Source organism: Mauremys reevesii, linkage group 12, assembly GCF_016161935.1.
Source record: "Mauremys reevesii isolate NIE-2019 linkage group 12, ASM1616193v1, whole genome shotgun sequence".
Taxonomy (NCBI): Eukaryota; Metazoa; Chordata; order Testudines; family Geoemydidae; genus Mauremys; species Mauremys reevesii.
This window is the reverse complement of record NC_052634.1, coordinates 42791170-42811143: the sequence shown is the minus strand read 5'-3', so window position 1 is coordinate 42811143 and position 19974 is coordinate 42791170. Positions and strand designations below refer to the sequence as shown.

Genomic DNA, 19974 nt, shown 5'->3' with positions numbered 1-19974 from the left:
TGTGCAATCCTGAGAGGGAATTTCCATCCTTCTTTCCACTGCTCTTCAGGGCCCCAGTGGCCTAATGGATAAGGCATTGGCTTCCTAAGCTAGAGATTGTGGGTTCAAGTCCCATCTGGGGTGGAAAAACTCCTTCCTTCTTGTAGATTGCAACAAAGCCTTGGTGTTATTTTCACCAAGGAAGCTGGGAGACGTTTGAACCCAAAGTGCTGGATCTTGGGAGCAATCCCTGAGAAACAGCATCTTCCACTTGACAAATGCTTTCTAGACCCATCAGTAGCAAACACTTAATACTAGTGTTTGTCTGAGAATAGAAGGAAGGGGAGTGTTTACTCCAAACACCTCAGTGAGTGAAACAGACAGAAAGAGCAAGGCCGTCCTGAAAGAGAATGGATCTGTCTGGAGACAAAGCAGACCCTGAGAATGAGCAACAGTGTGAAAAGAAGAACTTCAAATGGGTGTTAGGTGTTAGGTTGGTCTGACAAGTTTCAAGAAAATACCAATGCTCGTAGACTGATGCAGACACTGGCTGCTTCTGATCTTTTACTGAGAATTCATTGAGAAATATTTTCCTTAACTATGTTATGGAATATTAGATGGGCTATGAAGGCACCATTCCTCCTGCTTTCGCCCTTCGAGACAACACGGCTACATGGCATGCGGCCAATGCTCACCTTCCAGTCAACTGCTAGAGAAGACAACACAGACAGGGATGGCAGCAGGGCAGACTGGAGCTCCACCGAGATGGTGGGACCAGGTCTCATCAATGGGGAGGTGGCCACCCCAGCATGCACAAGGCTGAGCTAGTAAGTGCGGCGTGTGCTCCACGGTGCCCCTACTCCCTGCATGTGGTGGTGGAGGGCAGTTACTGAGTTCGGTCGGTTTGGGAAATGTAGGGCTTGGCTACACTTGCAGAGGTAGAGCGCTGGGAGTTAAACCACAGCAGGGAAACCGCTGCCGTGTGTTCACACTGACAGCTGCAAGCGCACTGGAGTGGCCACATTAGCAGCTCTGGCAATGCCACAGAGAGCAGTGCACTGTGGTAACTAGCCCAGTGTGCAAGTGGCTGCAACGTGCTTTTCAAATGGGGGACGGGGGTGGAGTGTGACAGCGAGTATGTTGTGTGTACGTGGGGGGAGCGACAGTGTGTTTGGGGGGGCTGAGAGTGTGTCAGCATGCTGTCTTGTGTGTTCGGACAGCAGCAACCCCCCCCCCCTCACACACACTCACAACAGCAGCATTCCACACTAATGGTTGCTTTGTCCCAGAGCAGATAAGCAGCCGGCTGTCAGAAACGGAGCTTTGAAAGGGGATATCCGCATGCCTGCAGCCGATTTCAAAACAATGACCAGAGTGGGCACTTGACTTCAGGGGATTATGGGACATTTCCTGATGTCAAACACAGTGCAGTGATGCAAAACGTCGTCCACACTGATGCCAGGGTGTTTCAGCAGGGCTCAGCAAGCGTTATACTTCTCATGGAGGTGGATTACCAGGAGCGCTCCAGCTGCAGAGCCCAGGTGCTCCATGTGCCTTGCCAGTGTGGACACCTCAGGAGTTAGGGCACCCGGGGCTGCTTTAATGCGCTCTAACTTGCAAGTATAGCCAAGCCCCTAGACTATGTCACTTGTGTGACTTACTTGTGCTATTGTAATAAATACAATAGACGTGCAATGGTCAGAAATTGCACCAGCAGAAAAGTATATTGCAGGGAAACCATAAGGAAATTAAGAGTTTAAATTATCCTCCACATGTCCCGCATCCCACTAAAATGAATCCAACCCACAGGTCACATGGGCAGAAGTATCAGTGTCAGGATGCTACATTGTTAGCACAGTAAATGAAGCTGCAAAATAAATGATGTTTAAATGACCTCACTCTATTTTTTACAATCCGGTATTAAGAGGTAATAGATACAGATGGACACCAGGCAGGGTCACTTGGAGGACGAAGCCTTTATGCTTCCATCCCCCACCACTGTCAAGTTTTAGCCAATTAGGACAAGTCAGCAAATAAGAACAACCTCAGGGCTCAGTAACTGCTGCAGGTAGCAAAGTCCTACAGGGAGCATTTTCTGGCACTACACCTGCGCAGCTCTGCTCCCCGGCTCTTCTCCGGCTCCTGCTCTCTCCTTAGCTCTGCCCCACTCTGGCCCAGGCAGTTCCAGCTCCCACGGAGGATGGGACCCCCTGGCCTGGTGACTCCCTCATTACACTGCCTGGCCTGTCAGTGCGGCTAACTTGGAGCTTTGGCCTCTCCCCATTGCCCCTGGGGACTGTCAGTCTCAGGGGCCTGATTTCCCAGTGGGCCTTCCCCCTTCTATTGGGACTGTGAAGTAGGCAACCAAAACCCCCACTAAGTTTTAGTAAGGGGTCAACAGTCCCTTACTCAAGCCGGCCCTGTGAGGGTCACCGATGCACAGAGACAGCAGCATGAGCTGGTCCGATGGTGTAATGTTCCATGGGCATCCTACTAGATTGCCAGCTGCTTTTCAACTGCAGTGTGGAGACTGTTTGTGTGTGGGGAGAGATAGTGAGTGTGTTGGGGAAGAGTGAGTTTGTTGAGGTAGGTAGGAGAGGATCATTATTATCCCTACTTGAAAGAGGGAGAAAAATAAGGCTGAGAAAGGAGAATTGACTTGTCTTAGGTCACACAGCCAGTCAGTGGCAGAGTTGGGAATAGGACCCAAGAGCCCTGATTTTCAAACTAACCATCAGATCTTGAATTTCAGACATTGAATGACCTGAATAAAGTGCTCTCAGATGAGCTCCACACCAACAACAGTGACAGTAATTATTCAGCAAGTATTTGAGGAGAACTGCAATGTTAGAGAGAATCATGAACTGCTCAGAGACCATTAATGCAGAGAAGCAGCAAAATTCATCAAACATAGAACTGGTTCTGACTTATTGACTTGGTCTTCAAAGAGAACAACAAGGACCTGAGTCTCCTCCCTGTCAGTAACCCCCTGCTCAGCCAATCAGGGTAGAGACTGAGGACGGGAGGCTGAGAGTTCTCACCAGAGAGCCCAAAGGATGGCCCAGGTCACCGGTGGGGATCACTGCCCGAGCACTATTTCAGCCCCACATATTTGGGTGGACCTCCCACAGTGGGAGCTGCCGAGCACTCCCCCACAACACACACACACACCTCGTTCCTGGTGTTGGGAGGGGAACAGGTGAAAGGAGCAAGAGACAAAGAGAAAGGAGGGAGGGATGGATGGAGGAAAAGGTGAAACAAAAAGGACAAACCCTAATGACCACAGTGATTCTAAGGGACAAAATCCCAGGTGCGGAATAAAATTCTGCCTCCTTGAACTTCTGTTTTCCATGCCTAAAATTCAACTGTCACCAGATGGATCAGACTGAACAGGTTTCAAACCTCAAGGAGGCTCTTACCTTCTAAACAGGGATGGCTGTTTTCTAGTAAAATCAGGAAAAGGGAAGGAGAAAACTTGAAAGAGGTTCCTCCTGGCGCTCACGTCCGTGAACCCGAATACTCTCTCAGTCCTCAAAGAGAGACCTGGAGAAGGAGATTTGCTGAAGCAAAGCCACAGGGGTCTCTGAGGTTTCCCTGGCCCCTCGCCCCTGTCCTGCCTGCCTGATGTCAGCATCTCTCTGTGAGGTCACCACCTCCCCACCACCTTTGACCAATAGTCTGAGGTCCTACAAAAGGCCTTTGTGATGTCACTGCCACATCCCTCCCTTGCTGTGCTAATGTCCTGCCCCTGGCCAGGCACTGTGGAGGTTTGAGCTACTCCCTGTGGATCACCCCACTCAAGGAGCGTTCGTTCTAGGAAGCAAGCCGGCTAGACAGGAAAACATCAGATGCTGCTCCCAATGCTATGCTCAGTTTTTCAGAAATTAGTCAACTTTATGGCCAGAAGAGACCATTAGAGCATCTAATCTGACCCCCTGCATATCACAGGCCTCCTGTATGACACAATAGCTACTTCTGGAGCAAACACATTCCAGAAAAGCATCTAGTCTTCATTAAAAGCAGCAAAGAATCCTGTGGCACCTTATAGACTAACAGACGTTTTGCAGCATGAGCTGTGGGTGAATGCCCACTTCGTCGGATGCAAGAGTGGAAATTTCCAGGGGCCGGTAAATATAAGCAAGCAAGAAGCAAGCTAGAGATAACGAGGTTAGATCAATCAGGGAGGATGAGGCCCTGTTCTAGCAGTTGAGGTGTGAAAACCAAGGGAGGAGAAACTGGTTCTGTAGTTGGCAAGCCATTCACAGTCTTTGTTAAATCTTAAACTGATGGTGTCAAATTTGCAAATGAACTGAAGCTCAGCAGTTTCTCTTAGAAGTCTGGTCCTAAAGTTTTTTTGCTGGAGGATGGCCACCTTAAGATCTGCTATTGTGTGGCCAGGGAGGTTGAAGTGTTCTCCTACAGGTTTTTGTATATTGCCATTCCTAATATCTGATTTGTGTCCATTTATCCTTTTCCTTAGAGACTGTGCAGTTTGGCCGATGTACATAGCAGAGGGGCATTGCTGGCATATGATGGCATATATTACATTGGTGGATGTGCAGGTGAATGAACCGGTGATGGTGTGGCTGATCTGGTTAGGTCCTGTGATGGTGTTGCTGTTGTAGATATGTGGGCAGAGTTGGCATCGAGGTTTGTTGCATGGATTGGTTCCTGAGCTAGAGTTACTGTTGGGGCCTGGGGCTGAAGCCAAAAGTCTGAGCCCCACCACCCAGGGCTGAATCCCTCAAGCTCTGGTTTTGTCCTCCCCTACCTGGGGCAGGGCTCAGGCTTTATCTTTCCTGCCTCTGTCCAGTATGGAGGGGCCTGGTCCCTCTTTCCAGGATCATGTAGTAAGTTTTTTTTTGGCAGAAGGGGGTTGCAGTGAAAGGAAGTTTGAGAAACCCTGGCATAGAGCCTCTGAATATGTCTAGACTTGGCTCCCTGGGGCATGGTGGGTGATCAGACACTGAATGTGCAGCCATGGAGACACCACACACCAGCCTTGCCTAACAGGCAAGAATCAAACCTCCACAGAAAGATGCCTGTTGCTTTCTAACCCAGCTCCCTAAGCCCTCAGCCACCACCACTTAACCCCACTCTTCTTTTACCACTAGCTCCTGCACTCCCTACCCTTGCACCTCCTTCACCCCTAACTCCTGCCCCCTCCTGTGCCCCCTTTGCCCTTAACAGGGGTGGCTCTAGACACCAGCGCGCCAAGCAGGCGCTTGGGGCGGCCGTTTCCCGGGGGGGCGGCATTTGGCTCCCGTGGAGCTCCCGCCGGCATGCCTGCGGCTGGTCCACCGGAGCCCGGGACGAGCGGACCTGCCGCAGGCATGACTGCGGCGGGTCCCGTCTTCCCGCGGCTCTGGTTGAGCTCCCGCAGGCATGACTGCGGCAGGTCCGCTCGTCCCGGGCTCCGGTGACCTGCCGCAGGCATGCCGGCAGGAGCTCAACCGGAGCCGCGGGAAGAGGGGACCCGCCGCGGGACCGGGGAAGGGCGGCGCAGCGCTCCGCGCTGCTTGGGGCAGCGTCATTTCTAGAGCCGCCCCTGGCCCTTAACTCCCTGGGCCACCAGCCATTGCCCCTCTCCTGCAGCCCCTTCACATGGCTCCAGTGCTGGGGCCCCACACTTGTTCTCCCTTTCCCTGGGCTTTGCCATCACTAGCCCCTGCTTAGCGAGTAGGGTTCAGTGGTCCCCAAAATGTGGGGCATGACTCCTAGGGGGACACAGAGGAACATTCATGGGGACACCTCAGGGCCTGAGCCAGCCCCCATGGAGGGAGCAGCACTCAGCCCCACTCTGTCCCAGCTCTTCCCCAACCCCACCCTCAGCCTGGGCCTCTGGCTCCCAGCTCGGCCTCGACCCCCTTACCCCTGTCTGCACCCCTCTCCCCAGCAAGCAACAGACCCACTCCCAGCCCCGGTTCTTGACCGTGGCTTCTGATGGGCCACAGCCATGGATGAGGGCACAGTGTGAAATATTTGGGGACCACTAGTTTAGGATGACGTTCTCAATCACTTCTATGAAGTCCAATGAAAGCTATTCCTCACCCACCCACCCCTCCATCAGGACAGACTAGGTATGTTCTGCTGCCCTTCACTCATGCAGGAAGGATAATAACATTTTATTCAACTCAATCCTAAAGTGATTTGTAACCTGCCACCAGCAAAAACTGGTCATTTTGGGGAAGCGGCCCCATCATGCTGCATAGCTAGGCAGAGCAGGGGTGTCTATGCAAACACGGTCTGTTCCTGAAGTCTTTCCCCCAGCTCCTCACTAGATGTGAGGGGGGAGCTCATTCAGCCCCTGCTTCCGCTTAGTATTTAAAAACTCCTTATTGTCCCTATCTCTGCTGGCCTTAGATTTCTCCACCTGTCCCTTTCTTGACAGTTCAAGTGAGGTGGCCAAGTGGTTAAGGTGGAGGACTGTTAATCTCTTGTGCTCTGCATGCATGGGTTCAAATCCCCTCCTAATCAGATGCATTTAGTTTTCACCCCTCCTTTATAGACAACCATCTCCCCCTTTGGTACAATAACAGAGCCAACAGTGTTGCTTCATGCAAACAAAAACCTCAGAAACTCAGGACCCCCTCTTGCTTTAAATAAAATGTCTAAATCCCAGATTTCTTTTAAAAAAATTCTCTAGTGCTGTATTTCTTAGTTTTTATCTCAAAAGGGAACATCCTCATCATCTCCCCCAAACACCCTGGGACCTGCCCAAATTATTAAAATACCCTCAACCCGAGCAAGTGAACCAGAGCTAGTGTCTAGGACAAGCTGTTCTGAAGGAGGCAACTCCAACATTTTCTCTCTGTTTCCCTTGGCAAGTTCTGACTGAGAAAACAAAATTCCCCAAACTGAAAATTTTCTGCTGAAAAAACAATACTAGTCTGTTTGGGGACTTTGGTTTGCAAGTATTATTGTTATTATTCTCTTCTGTTTCTGAGTCAGTTCAGTTCAGTCTTTGTCCTCCAGGTGTGTTTCCAGCTGCTGAGTTGTGGGGGAGAGAGGCCAAGTCATGATGTCTCTTCCCATCTTTCATAGATTCTTCCAACTTGCTAGGAAGCTCCTTTGCTACCATGTGAGTCAAGCAGTGTCCATTGTCGCTGTGCTATCTTGGAGAAGCCTGCATTGTACACGGTTCCTGGGCTAGTCCTTGGGAGTGTGGATCCCTTCAATGGGCCAGCAGCGAGTCTGGCTCCTCCATTGTCACACCTGAAAGGCTGGTGGGGGGCATTTCCCAACCTCATAATGTATCTCAGTAACACACACACAGAGCAAAACTTCATAACTTCCCAACCAATGCGAGCACACACAATCCAACCTGATATTAATGTTCAACAGATCAAGACTTTTTAAATGATACCTCACGAGGCAGACTTTGTACAAACCATGTCATCATGATATGAGAGTGATGAATATGGGGCTTCCAGGTGCTGCTTTGAGCACAGCATGCCACACCTGGGCTTCCATTGCAATGGAGAGGTACCCTTAGAGTCCATCTCTCCTGGGATAAAGATGGCAGCAGGGCCGGCCTGGGTCATCTGACTTGGGCTCCTGGACGTAAAGCTGAGGGGCTAAAAACTGTGGTGCAGATATTTGTGTTCACGCTGAAGCCTGGGAAGAAACCCTCACCCCTCATATGGCCTCAGAGGTTGGGCTCAAGCCCATATGTCTGCACTGTAATTTTATAGAGGTTGGGAGGGAGTTTAGCAAGTGGAAACGGTAAAACCACATTGAGGGGACTGGATCACTGACCTATCAGCTCTTAACACCCAAACTTTCAGTAATTCTATTATCAGTGCCTGTGAGTGTAATTTAAACCATAGGTCCATCTAGCTCTGAATCTTCTCTTCTGACAATAGCCAATACCAGGTGCCCCAAAAGCCACTCCTTAAGGCACCCCTGGGAGTTGAACCCAGGATCTCTTGTTTACAAAAGAGGTATTTTAACCAGCTAAGCCATGATACCTGCTATTACTTAAAGCATTGTCTTTGCCCACACCTGACTCTCTGCCAATCCCCACTGGGCCCTGACAAGTGTTGCTCGTGTTTGGATTCTGTAAAGCAGAGGAGCAGGTGAAGTTTTGCTCCCACGGTGTGTGTGTGATTCTTTGGACAGGTCTACACTACAAAATTAGGTTGGTGTAATTACATTACTTAGGCTGACAATGCAGTTCTATAAACCTAATCCCGGTGTAGATAGTGGCTCAGCTGTCAGAACTTTCTGGAGCTATGAAAGGGGAGGGACCCAGCCTCTGTAGCAGGAATGCAGGGCAGGCGAGTTCATTGTGGGATACTGGTGGAGGCCAGTTATGGTGATATAATGACCAGCAGCATTTACACTGACAATTTGTCACTTTAAGTTTGCTGCACAAAGCACTAGGCCTCTCGTCAAGGTGGTTTTATTTTGTCACCAAAACAGGGCAGTTTTGTCACCAGACGTGGCATTGCAGTGTGTGCACCAGCCAAAAGCTGCTGATCGAGGGAGCGTTGTGTGTTTTTCACACACCTGAGCAATATAATGATACTGAAATAACTTTGTAGTGCAGATCTGGCCAAAGATTCACAGACACGCAGCTTGCAAGGAAAACCTCACCTGCTCCTCTGCTTTGCAGAATCCAAACACAAGCAAAGCTTTTCAGGCCCCAGTGGGGATGGCAGGAAGTCAGGTGTGAGCAGACAATGTATTTTCACCACAGGCAGGCACCATGGCTTAGCTAGCTAAGAGCTTGTTCTGTAAATAAGAGATCCTGGGTTCAACTCCCAGTGGTACCTTGTTGATGAACTCTTGGGTGTACTTGGTATTGGCTACTCTCAGAGGACCATACACAGAGCTAGATGGGCCTCTGGTCCAGCCCAGTACAGCTGTTTAAATTACACTCACAGGCACTGATAACAGTATTACTGAAAGTTTGAGTGTTAAGAGCTGATAGGTCAGTGGTCCAGTCCCCTCAATGCATTTTTACCATTCCAGGGGAGCAACCACGGCAGTTCTGGGGAGAGCTCTGGCTGCCAGGGGATCCAGCTAGGAGAGGGCGTGCTGGGGGCTCTGGAGGCCAGTCCAGTGGGGCTGTCAGAGGTGGCTTTACCAGTGGGGAGGTGCTAGGTCACATGTTGGTGGGATGGGGAAGTAGGGACTACAGGATGTGAGGCTGGCTAAAATGAAACTGCACAAAAAACCCTCCCCCTTTGCTCCAGCTAAAGGCCCTACTTTGGCCTCTCCCCCTTTCATAAAAATCTCCATATCTACCCCAGCTCTCAGAAACCCCCTTTCTCCCATGGGTATTTTCACAGTTTCTTCCTTTTTTCATGGTCTCGTACAAGTATTTTTGCCATGGAAATGATCAAGTACATTTAACATGAGAAAAACAATCAAACGACACATCTGTATCTCCTTCCTCAAGCATGGTGTGTCTCAATTTATCTATAGAAAAGTCTAGGCAGGCAGAGTCACTCCTATGCTGTTTAGGGGTGGGATAGCTCAGTGGTTTGTGCATTTACTTACTAAATGTAGGGTTGTGAGTTCAATTATTGAAAGGCCCCTTAGGAATCTGGGGCAAAATCAGTACTTGGTCCTGCTAGTGAAGGCAGGGGGCTGGACTCAATGGTCCCTTCCAGTTCTAGGGGATAGGGTGCCTCCATTATCTTTTTTTTCTTACTTCACATCAGACCCAGGACTTGCACCCAGCAGTTCTTGGGGCCATGGGACAGAACTGAGCTTCACTGGCAGCAGTGAGGGAGAACGGTTGGGACTGAGCTGTCGGGAATATTTTAATCCTTATCTAATTTTCAGAGGATTAAATCAATGCAGCTTCCACTTCTCCATCTCTCCCAAGGAAATGATGTTTCTGTGCAAAGTACCCAAACCTTTTAACAATAAGAAGTGAAATGAAATGGCCACATGATGGCAACAGAACCTAAGAAATTTGTTATTCTCTAAGGTGTCACATGTACTCCTGTTCTTTTTGAGGATACAGACTAACACGGCTGCTCCTCTGAAACCAAAGTGATGAGAAGCCATGTTCTTGTTCAATGAGCATTGAAGCTGAAAAGGGAGATGTTTTTTTTGTTTGATTTCTAGGCCCCCACCTCTAATCTACTAGACACCCCTTTCCTCCCACAGCCAGGAATAGAACCCCACAGGCATGACTACTAGCCCCCCAACCCTGCTCCCTAGGAAAACCTCTGAGACCCTCTGCTGGCCCCTCACCTCCCTGCTTGTACTGCACTTGAAACCCAATGGGGTTTCCTTGGGCAGTTTTGACTCACTCCCAGGAAGGGTGTAATTTTAGGAGCAGGTTCCAAATAGTGCAATTAACCAGCCAGAAGGGGCAGCAGATGTCAGTGTAGGAGCCATTGAAATAACTCTGCACTTACCTAGAGGCAGACATAATGAGCTCTACGGTTGGTAAACGTACAGAGACTCTGCTGCTGCTCATGAACTAGCAGCACATGACCTGTAAACAGCTGCCATTTGAATGCGTCTGAAAGTTACAAGGAACAACGATCTGTGTTAAAGGAAGGTTGACATTTATTAGAGCCCCAATTGATGCCATGTGCACAAAGAGAGGTTTGAATGTGTAACAGGGAGTTTGGTAAATCTTGGTTATTTTATTTTTCTAAGAGATTCCTGTCCACCCCCAGGAGAGTTTTCAGTCCCAATGGCAACTTAGTTACCAAATGTAATACAGACTAGTCCATTCCTCCCAAGTGGATGTGGTTCTTGTTCTTCTGCACATTGTAGCCCATGGAGGCCAAGGACCTGCAAATGTGTCTTCGTGGGCCTTTGTTTCATTGATGAAAACAAACCTAGACACTTAGAGGATTGGAACTGATTTCAGCTGGGGACATGTTTGCTAGGTTTTTGTGCATTTGCACAGGAAAACATTGAGTGTGTCCATTCATTTCAGGGATCCCTATTTAGTGGAGCTCCTGAAATAGAAATATTTTTACTGAAAGAATGACTTTGTGAGGGGGCACTTGGATTTAAACCAAGGACCACTTGATCTGCAACCAAACACTCTACCACTGAGCTATACCCCCATGACATTTACACAACCAAGTCCATAATCTTAAGGATTTTGAAGGACGGGCTCTGCCTCAGCGAGCTCCTTTTCTATTCCCAGACCACAGGGGTTTTAAAAATGGGGTTTGATTAAACTTTATATATACATGTAGACACCACAGCTTGCACACCCACCAACATAGCTTCCCCCCACTGTCATAGCTACCACCTCTCAGGGAGATGGGTTAACTGCACGGACGGGACAGCTCTCTCCCCTCCACTTAGAGCAGCTTCATTATTTATGAATAGGTGGGAATTAACCCCCTGAATGGACAGCAACCAATGTATCAGATATTGCTGTGCCTGCATTCAATATGGGTAACTGGTCATATTGGGCTGGATTAGTAGGAGCATTGCCAGCAGATCGAGGGAAGTGATTATTCCCCTCTAGTCAGCACTGGTGAGGCCACATCTGGAGCACTGCGTCCAGTTTTCACGCCCCCCCCCACTACAGAAACAAATTGTAGAGAGTCTAGGGGAGGGCAACAAATCCTGCCAACTACAGAGGAAGTTGTGGTTCTTTAGTTTCAGTGGAGCTGGGTCTTGTCTCACTCTTAAGCTACGTCTACATGAAAGAATAATGTGGCTTTAGTTAAAGTGTTTTAATTGAACAGCTGTTGCATGTCCACCCTATGCCCCTGTGTCACCAGAGCACATCCATGCTAGCATCTCTTGGATTGCCACAGAGAGCAGTGCATTGTGGGTAGCTGGCTGCAGGGTGCTTTGGGAAAGGTTTGCAATGCCTCACGGGTTGCATCGCATGATGCAGGTTTCTATCCTATCAGGTTTCTATCAGGTTTCTTCTAGTAGGATGCCACATGGGTCCATGGGCATCCTACTAGATTGCCAGCTGCTTTTCAACTGCAATGTGCGTGGTGGGGAGAGACAGTGTGTGCGTTGCAGAAGAGTGAGTGTGTCGCACACTGTCTCTAAGTTCAGACAGCTGCTGGAAGCAACCAGTCCTGAGACAGGGGACAGCCCCGACATCAGCCCCCTTCTCTCACTGGCTCAGCTCAGCACAGCACTCTCTGTCACACACGCACACTGCTGCCTGCTTAGCTCTGTGTCAGGGGTGCTGGAAGGGGGTTTAGAGCACCATGGCCCCACCACGCTTTACTGGCTGTTAGGAGAAATGATGGAGGGGGGGAGGGTGCAGTCTTGGGGAAGAGGTGTCTGTGGGTGTGGCCTCAGGGGGAGAGGTGCTGTGAGTGGGGGTCCTTGGGGAAAGGGTGTCATGGGGGTGCCACAGTTTGGACAATGGTGCCCCCCCCACTGTAAGGAAGCTTCTGCCACCCCGGCTCTGTGTTGGCAGAGCGGGACAGAGCAGCATCCACGGCAGTGATTTGCTCCCCAGGGCTTCGGCCGCAGCAGGGAGCCCTGGACCCTTGAAATCACCAGCCTGGGGAAGCCGGGCCGGGCTGGCACAGCATACCGGCTCTTGCCGGTACCCCATACCGGAACATACCGGCTTACTTTCACCTCTGGAAGGTCCTCACGTGGATCAATAACTGGTTAAAAGATAGGAAACAAAGGGTAGGAATAAATGGTCAGTTTTCAGGATGGAAACAGGTAACTAGTGGTGTCTGTACTGGGACCAGGACTAGTCAACATATTCATAAATGATCTAATAAACAGTGACCTGACAAAATTTGCAGATGATCCAAAACTACCGGCTTGCTTCCTAGAACGAACGCTCCTTGAGTGGGGTGATCCACAGGGAGTAGCTCAAACCTCCACAGTGCCTGGGCAGGGGCAGGACATTAGCCCAGCAAGGGAGGGGTGTGGCAGTGACATCACAAAGGCCTTTTGCAGGACCTCAGACTATTGGTCAAAGGTGGTGGAGAGGTGGTGACCTCACAGAGAGATGCTGACATCAGCCAGGCAGGACAGGGGCGAGGGGCCAGGGAAACCTCAGAGACCCCTGTGGCTTTGCTTCAGCAAGTCTCCTTCTCCAGGTCTCTCTTTGAGGACCGAGAGAGTATTCGGGTTCACAGACGTGAGCGCCAGGAGGAACCTCTTTCAAGTTTTCTCCTTCCCTTTTCCTGATTTTACTAGAAAACAGCCGTCCCTGTTTAGAAGGTAAGAGCCTCCTCGAGGTTTGAAACCTGTTCAGTCTGATCCATCTGGTGACAGTTGAATTTTAGGCATGGAAAACAGAAGCTTAAGGAGGCAGAATTTTATTCCGCACCTGGGATTTTGTCCCTTAGAATCACTGTGGTCATTAGGGTTTGTCCTTTTTGTTTCACCTTTTCCTCCATCCATCCCTCCCTCCTTTCTCTTTGTCTCTTGCTCCTTTCACCTGTTCCCCTCCCAACACCAGGAACGAGGTGTGTGTGTGTGTGTTGCGGGGGGAGTGCTCGGCAGCTCCCACTGTGGGAGGGCCACCCAAATATGTGGGGCTGAAATAGTGCTCGGGCAGTGATCCCCACCGGTGACCTGGGCCATCCTTTGGGCTCTCTGGTGAGAACCCTCAGCCTCCCATCCTCAGTCTCTACCCTGATTGGCTGAGCAGGGGGTTACTGACAGGGAGGAGACTCAGGTCCTTGTTGTTCTCTTTGAAGACCAAGTAAATAAGTCAGAACCAGTTCTATGTTTGATTAATGTTGCTGCTTCTCTGCATTAATTGTCTCTGAGCAGTTCATGATTCTCTCTAACATTGCAGTTCTCCTCAAATACTTGCTGAATAATTACTGTGCACTGTTGTTGGTCTGGAGCTCATCTGAGAGCACTTTATTCAGGTCATTCAATGTCTGAAATTCAAGATCTGATGGTTAGTTTGAAAATCAGGGCTCTTGGGTCCTATTCCCAACTCTGCCACTGACTGGCTGTGTGACCTAAGACAAGTCAATTCTCCTTTCTCAGCCTTATTTGTCTCCCTCTTTCAAGTAGGGATAATAATGATCCGCTCCTGCCTACCTCAACACACTCACTCTTCCCCAACACACTCACTATCTCTCCCACACACAAACAGTCTCCACAGTGCAGTTGAAAAGCAGCTGGCAATCTAGTAGGATGCCCATGGAACATTACACCATCGGACCAGCTCATGCTGCTGTCTCTGTGCATCGGTGACCCTCACAGGGCCGGCTTGAGTAATGGACTGTTGACCCCTTACTAAAACTTAGTGGGGGTTTTGGTTGGCTAGTTCCCAGCACCAATAGAAGGGGGAAGGGCCAATGGGAAATCAGGCCCCTGAGACTGACAGTCCCCAGGGGCAATGGGGAGAGGCCAAAGCTTCAAGTTAGCTGCACTGACAGGCCAGGCAGTGTAATGAGGGAGTCACCAGGCCAGGGGGTCCCATCCTCCGTGGGAGCTGGAACTGCCTGGGCCAGAGTGGGGCAGGGCTAAGGGGAGAGCAGGAGCCCGAGAAGAGCCGGGAAGCAGAGCTGCGCAGCTGCAGTGCCAGAAAATGCTCCCTGTAGGACTTTGCTACCTGCAGCAGTTACTGAGACCTGAGGTTGTTCTTATTTGCTGACTTGTCCTAATTTGCTAAAACTTGACAGTGGTGGGGGATGGAAGCATAAAGGCTTCGTCCTCCAAGCGACCCTGCCTGGTGTCCATCTGTATCTATTACCTCTTAATACCGGATTGTAAAAAATAGAGTGAGGTCATTTAAGCATCATTTATTTTGCAGCTTCATTTACTGTGCTAACAATGTAGCATCCTGACACTGATACTTCTGCCCATGTGACCTGTGGGTTGGATTCATTTTAGTGGGATGTGGGACATGTGGAGGATAATTTAAACTCTTAATTTCCTTACGGTTTCCCTGCAATATACTTTTCTGCTGGTGCGATTTCTGACCATTGCACGTCTATTATATTTATTACAATAGCCCAAGTAAGTCACACAAGTGACATAGTCTAGGGGCTTGGCTACACTTGCAAGTTTGAGCGCATTAAAGCAGCCCCGGGCGCCCTAACTCCTGAGGTGTCCACATTGGCAAGGCACATGGAGCACCTGGGCTCTGCAGCTGGAGCGCTCCCGGTAATCCACCTCCATGAGAAGTATAAAGCTCGCTGAGCCCTGCTGAAACGCCCTGGCATCAGTGTGCACGACGTGTTGCATCACTGCACTATGTTTGGCATCAGGAAATGTCCCATAATCCCCTGAAGTCAAGTGCCCACTCTGGTCATTGTTTTGAAATCGGCTGCAGGCATGCGGATATCCCCTTTGAAAGCTCCGTTTCTGACAGCCGGCTGCTTATCTGCTCCGGGACAAAGCAACCATTAGTGTGGAATGCTGCTGCTGTTGTGAGTGTGTGTGAGAGGGGGGGGGTCTGCTGCTGTCCGAACACAGAAGACAGCATGCTGACACACTCTCAGCCCCCCAAACACACTGTCGCTCCCCCCACGTACACACAACACACTCCCTGTCATACTCCACCCCGGCCCCCCATTTGAAAAGCACGTTGCAGCCACTTGCACACTGGGATAGCTACCACAGTGCACTGCTCTCTGTGGCATTGCCAGAGCTGCTAATGTGGCCACTCCAGTGCGCTTGCAGCTGTCAGTGTGAACACACGGCAGCAGTTTCCCTGCTGTGGTTTAACTCCCAGCGCTCTACATCTGCAAGTGTAGCCAAGCCCTAAATTTGCCAGACCACCCGAACTCAGTAACTGCCCTCCAGCACCATGTGCAGTGAGTAGGGGCACAGTGAAGCACACGCCGCACTTACTGGCTCAGCCTTGTGCATGGTGTGGTGGCCACCTCCCCGTTGATGAGACCTGGTCCCACCATCTCCATGGAGCTCCAGTCTGCCCTGCTGCCATCCCTGTCTGTGTTGTCTTCTCTAGCAGTTGACTGGAAGGTGAGCATTGGCCGCATGCCATGTAGCCGTGTTGTCTCGAAGGGCAAAAGCAGGAGGAATGGTGCCTTCAGAGCCCACCCAATATTCCATAACATAGTTAAGGAAAATATTTCTCAATGAACTCTCAGTAAAACATCAGAAGCAGCCAGTGTCCGCATCAGTCTACGAGCATTGGTATTTTCTTGACATTTGTCAGACCAACCTAACTAACACCTAACACACATTTGAAGTTCTTCTTTTCACACTGTTGCTCATTCTCAGGTTCTGCTTTGTCTCCAGACAGATCCATTCTCTTTCAGGACAGCCTTGCTCTTTCTGTCTGTTTCACTCTCTGAGATGTCGGAGTAAACACTCCCCTTCCTTCTATTCTCAGACAAACACTAGTATTAAGTGTTTGCTACTGATGGATCTAGAAAACATTTGTCAAGTGGAAGATGCCATTTCTGGGGGATTGCTCCCAAGATCCAGTACTTTGGGTTCAAACGTCTCCCAGCTTCCTGGGTGAAAATAACACCAAGGCTTCTTTGCAATATACAAGAAGAAAAGAGTTTTTCATCCCAGATGGGACTTGAACCCACAATCTCTGGCTTAGGAAGCCAATGCTTTACCCATTAGGCCACTGGGGCTCTAAAGAGCAGTAGAAAAAGAGATGGAAATTCCCTCTCAGGATTGCACATTCCTCACATTCACTCAGAAGCCAAATACCCCATTTAATCACCTTACAGAAACGTCTGCACCCCCTGGCAGCGAGGCACCTGGGCAGGTCGCTGACAGAGCTGAGCACCACCTTTCTGCCAGCCATCTTTAGCGAAGAACCCCACCCTAGAGTCACCCCTCCCTCCTTCAGCACCTCCACGGCTGTGGCTCTGAGTGGCAGTAGGATGATTAGGGGGCGAATCCGGGGCTGGAAGGGGGGTAAGGTCGGCCTGTAAGGAGTAACCAGGTGGGGCAGACCCAGGGGGAGGCTGTGGGCTGCTGGTCGGTTGTTGGGATCCGAGCTCTAGATCAAAGCTGCACAGCGACCTGACACCCAGGGTTATAAGACCGACATAGTGACCCCCTTACTGGCCTCGGTGACCCCCAAACCCTTGTTACTAAGGGCATTGAGGAGTCTCTGTCACTTAAAGCTTCTGGGAGCTCCCCAGCAGGCTGCGGGCGTCAGCCGCCTCCTGCCGCACAGGTTAGACTCTTGGCGCTGTGCCAGCCGCCCCCTCGCTTGCAGGCCCAGTGTAAGAAGCAGGAGGCCCGGTGCTGGCAGAAGAGGGTTTTGATTAATCGAGCTCTGTGTGATGGGCACAGGACGCTTCCACTCAGTAGCATAGCTGGGGGGGAGCAGGGGGAGCAGCTAAGGGCGCCGGGTTCCTCCGGTGGGGGTGTGGAGCAGCCGTTCGTTTTCCTGTTCGCACTCCTCTGCGGTGTGAAAATCGGGGAGGGGAGGCAGAACCCCCACTTCCCTCCCGAAATGACGCCCAGTGGGGGAAGCCAGGACAACAGGGTGGGGTGGCAGGTGGTGGCCAGACTCTCACCGCCAGGGTCTAGTCTAGCTCAGGGTCCAGCTCAACTTCCTCCCCGCACCACTGGCCCCCAGTCCCCTTCCACCACCAGGTCAACCCGGGCACTAGGGCAGGAACAGGGTGAGGCAGCAAGTCAAGCTGAGCAAGGCAGGCAAAAGCGAGTCTTGTCTTCATGGGCCGCTCCCAATGACGTCCTTTTTGTGTGCAACTGCTGCAAAAACATCCCGGGCAGAGAGGCAACAGGCCAAAACACTTACATGCAGCTACCAAAGTAGCTCAGTTGGGAGAGCGTTAGACTGAAGATCAAAAGGTCCCTGGTTCAATCCCGGGCTTTGGCAGGTCTTTTCATCCCTCTTTGTGCAGGGGCAGTTTGTTCTCTGGGAGCACAGTGGTGTCTGCACCGAAGATGAGCAGGTCTGCCCTAGACGATTTAGGGGGTCTGGAACAAAGCAATTTTGGGGGCCCCTTCCATTAAAAAAAAGTTGCAATGCTGTAGTCTCATGGGGCCCCTGTGGGGCCTGTGACAAATTGCCCTGCTTGCCTCCCCTGTGGGTGGCACTGATGGTGAGTCTCTGATCTTGGGCTCTGCAGTAGGAAAACATCGAATGGGCTTCTGCCCCTAGTTGGCCCACCTGACCTTTAACAAGGAGAGATGGGAGCTGCCTTTCCCAACACAGCAGGAAGAGAGCGAGGCAGGGTGACCCTCAGGAATGGTGCCAGAGGGCTGCTGGGCAGTGACAGGCAGGGATTGGGGATGAAAGCTCCTCTGTGCAGCTGAGCGAGGGCAGTACCAGGGAAGGGGCATGTGTGAAAGTGGCCATGTGGAAGGTGGAAGGGATTTGGGGGCCCAGGAGGAGGTGCTTGATGTTCAGTGCCTTGGAGCAGCTGGACTTGGCCATGGTGGGTGTTCAGGAAATGCACATTAACAACTCTAGGGTAGCTCAATAGGCAGAGGGTGATTGGAGGAAGGGCCTCCTGGCCAGGGAAGAATGATGAGGCTGGAGTCTTGTTCTTCACATTCGCAGTGCGACTACAGAAGGGGCTGGAGCTCTGACCAGGGAGGGCATTGCTGGTGGCTTTGTGCTCTGTGGCACTGGTTACTGCTATATTAGTGTGTATGGTCCCCAGTTAAGGCATGAGAGGGAAGATCAAAGGCTCCCTTCCTCTGGACTGCATGATGTTTGTTGTTTGGGGGGGGATTTTAATTGTGTCAGCTGGCCTGAGGCCCGCTGGTCCCGTTTTCCCAACCGTCAGAGGAAACATTTTTACAATGAGCACTACCTGGCGCAGGTCTGTAGTGAGGTCGGCTTAGAGGAGCTCACTCCAGCCACAGAGGGGGTTCACCTTTCTGCGGGGACAGACCAGGACTCGCACTGACCGGATTTATGCTTAGCTTTTGTGTCTTTAGCACGTTGCTTCTCAGATTCTTTCTTAGCCTGACTTGTTACACTTTGACACTTAACAGGCCAGAGTTTGTGCACCTTCCTATTATCCTCACTAGGATCTGATTTCCAAATTTTGAGGAATGACTTTTTGCCTCTAATGGCCTCCATTACTCTGACGTTTACCTAGAGTGGCGTTCTGCTGGTCCTCCTATTGTCGTTTCTGATTTAGGGCAAACGTTTCATCTGAGCCTCTAATTGCGGCGGTTTTAAACGCTCTGCATGCTGCTTGCAGGCACCTAACACTTGTGACAGCAGCTCCTTTTAATTCCCATCCAACCATCTGTACTTATGCCGATAGGTCGACTTTAGGTCTTTAACTTTGAGCGGTAGCTGAGAAGATGGTAAATCGGGCAGAAACCCATTCGACAAACCTCTTCATTTCCTTGTTATTTCCTGACTTAGTCATTCATCGCCTTTTCCTTATTTCCTGGGTGAGGCGGCGGCCTGCCAGGGAGCTCCCCGACACCTCTGGCTGCCTGGGCTGAAGGCAAGAGGCAGGCCTAGGTGTGGCCAGGGCCTCCTGTCCCGGAATGAGGCTGCAGTGCTTCCTGGTCCCCTTTTCCCACCCACACCGGCAGGCGGCTGCTGCGGGAGAACACGAGGGAGGCTCTGGGGGCGCTAGGCAGCGCTGTGTGTGTGGCTGTCAGCGGAAAGAGCCGAGGCTCCCGACTCGACCTGCCATTGACTCGCGTGGCTCTGCGCGCTGACAGCCGGGGCAGGCCAGGCCGCGGACGTGACTCAGGCTTGGGCCGCATGGCCGTGCTTTCCTGACGAGGCATGAGGCAGGCCAAGAGCTTTGCACAGCGTACAGGGAAGTGGGAGGGAGACGTCTTTGAGCCGGCCTGTCTCCTCCGCTTCTCCCTTGCTCCTTGGGCGGAGGCGGGAAGGGAGCGAAATGTTCCCGGCTGAAGGTTTTGCGCTCAGCCTTGAGGATTAAACCTGAGGCTCTGGCATGGCTGCTGGCAGATGCGCTTTTGCAGCACGGCCCCCACACTCTTGTAGGCAGCAGGTGAATCCACTGTGTCCAGGAGGGAGCCTTCATCGTGGCAAAAGGGGGACATCACGGCTCCCAGCAGACCTTGAGGAGCCTTCAGTGGCATCCCTGGGGGAGCATAACCCCCCCTCCTTTCCATTAACAGCTGCACTCACTGACCCATGAT

General features: G+C 51.1%; 1 protein-coding gene and 3 non-coding genes across 4 annotated transcripts in view; 2 read left to right on the top strand and 2 right to left on the bottom strand.

Annotated features, from left to right (window-relative positions):
• The window catches only part of LOC120375611 (zinc finger protein 850-like), a gene marked incomplete at its 3' end in the record, with an annotated part of 610246 nt that overhangs the window by 113988 nt on the left and 476284 nt on the right, over window positions 1-19974 (top strand). The gene's annotated exons all lie outside the window — the stretch shown is intronic.
• On the top strand, window positions 51-123 carry TRNAR-CCU. Its single transcript has one exon. It is a non-coding gene; the product is annotated as a tRNA-Arg (tRNA).
• Window positions 10953-11024, bottom strand: TRNAC-GCA. The gene has a single exon. It is a non-coding gene; the product is annotated as a tRNA-Cys (tRNA).
• Window positions 16409-16481, bottom strand: TRNAR-CCU. The gene has a single exon. It is a non-coding gene; the product is annotated as a tRNA-Arg (tRNA).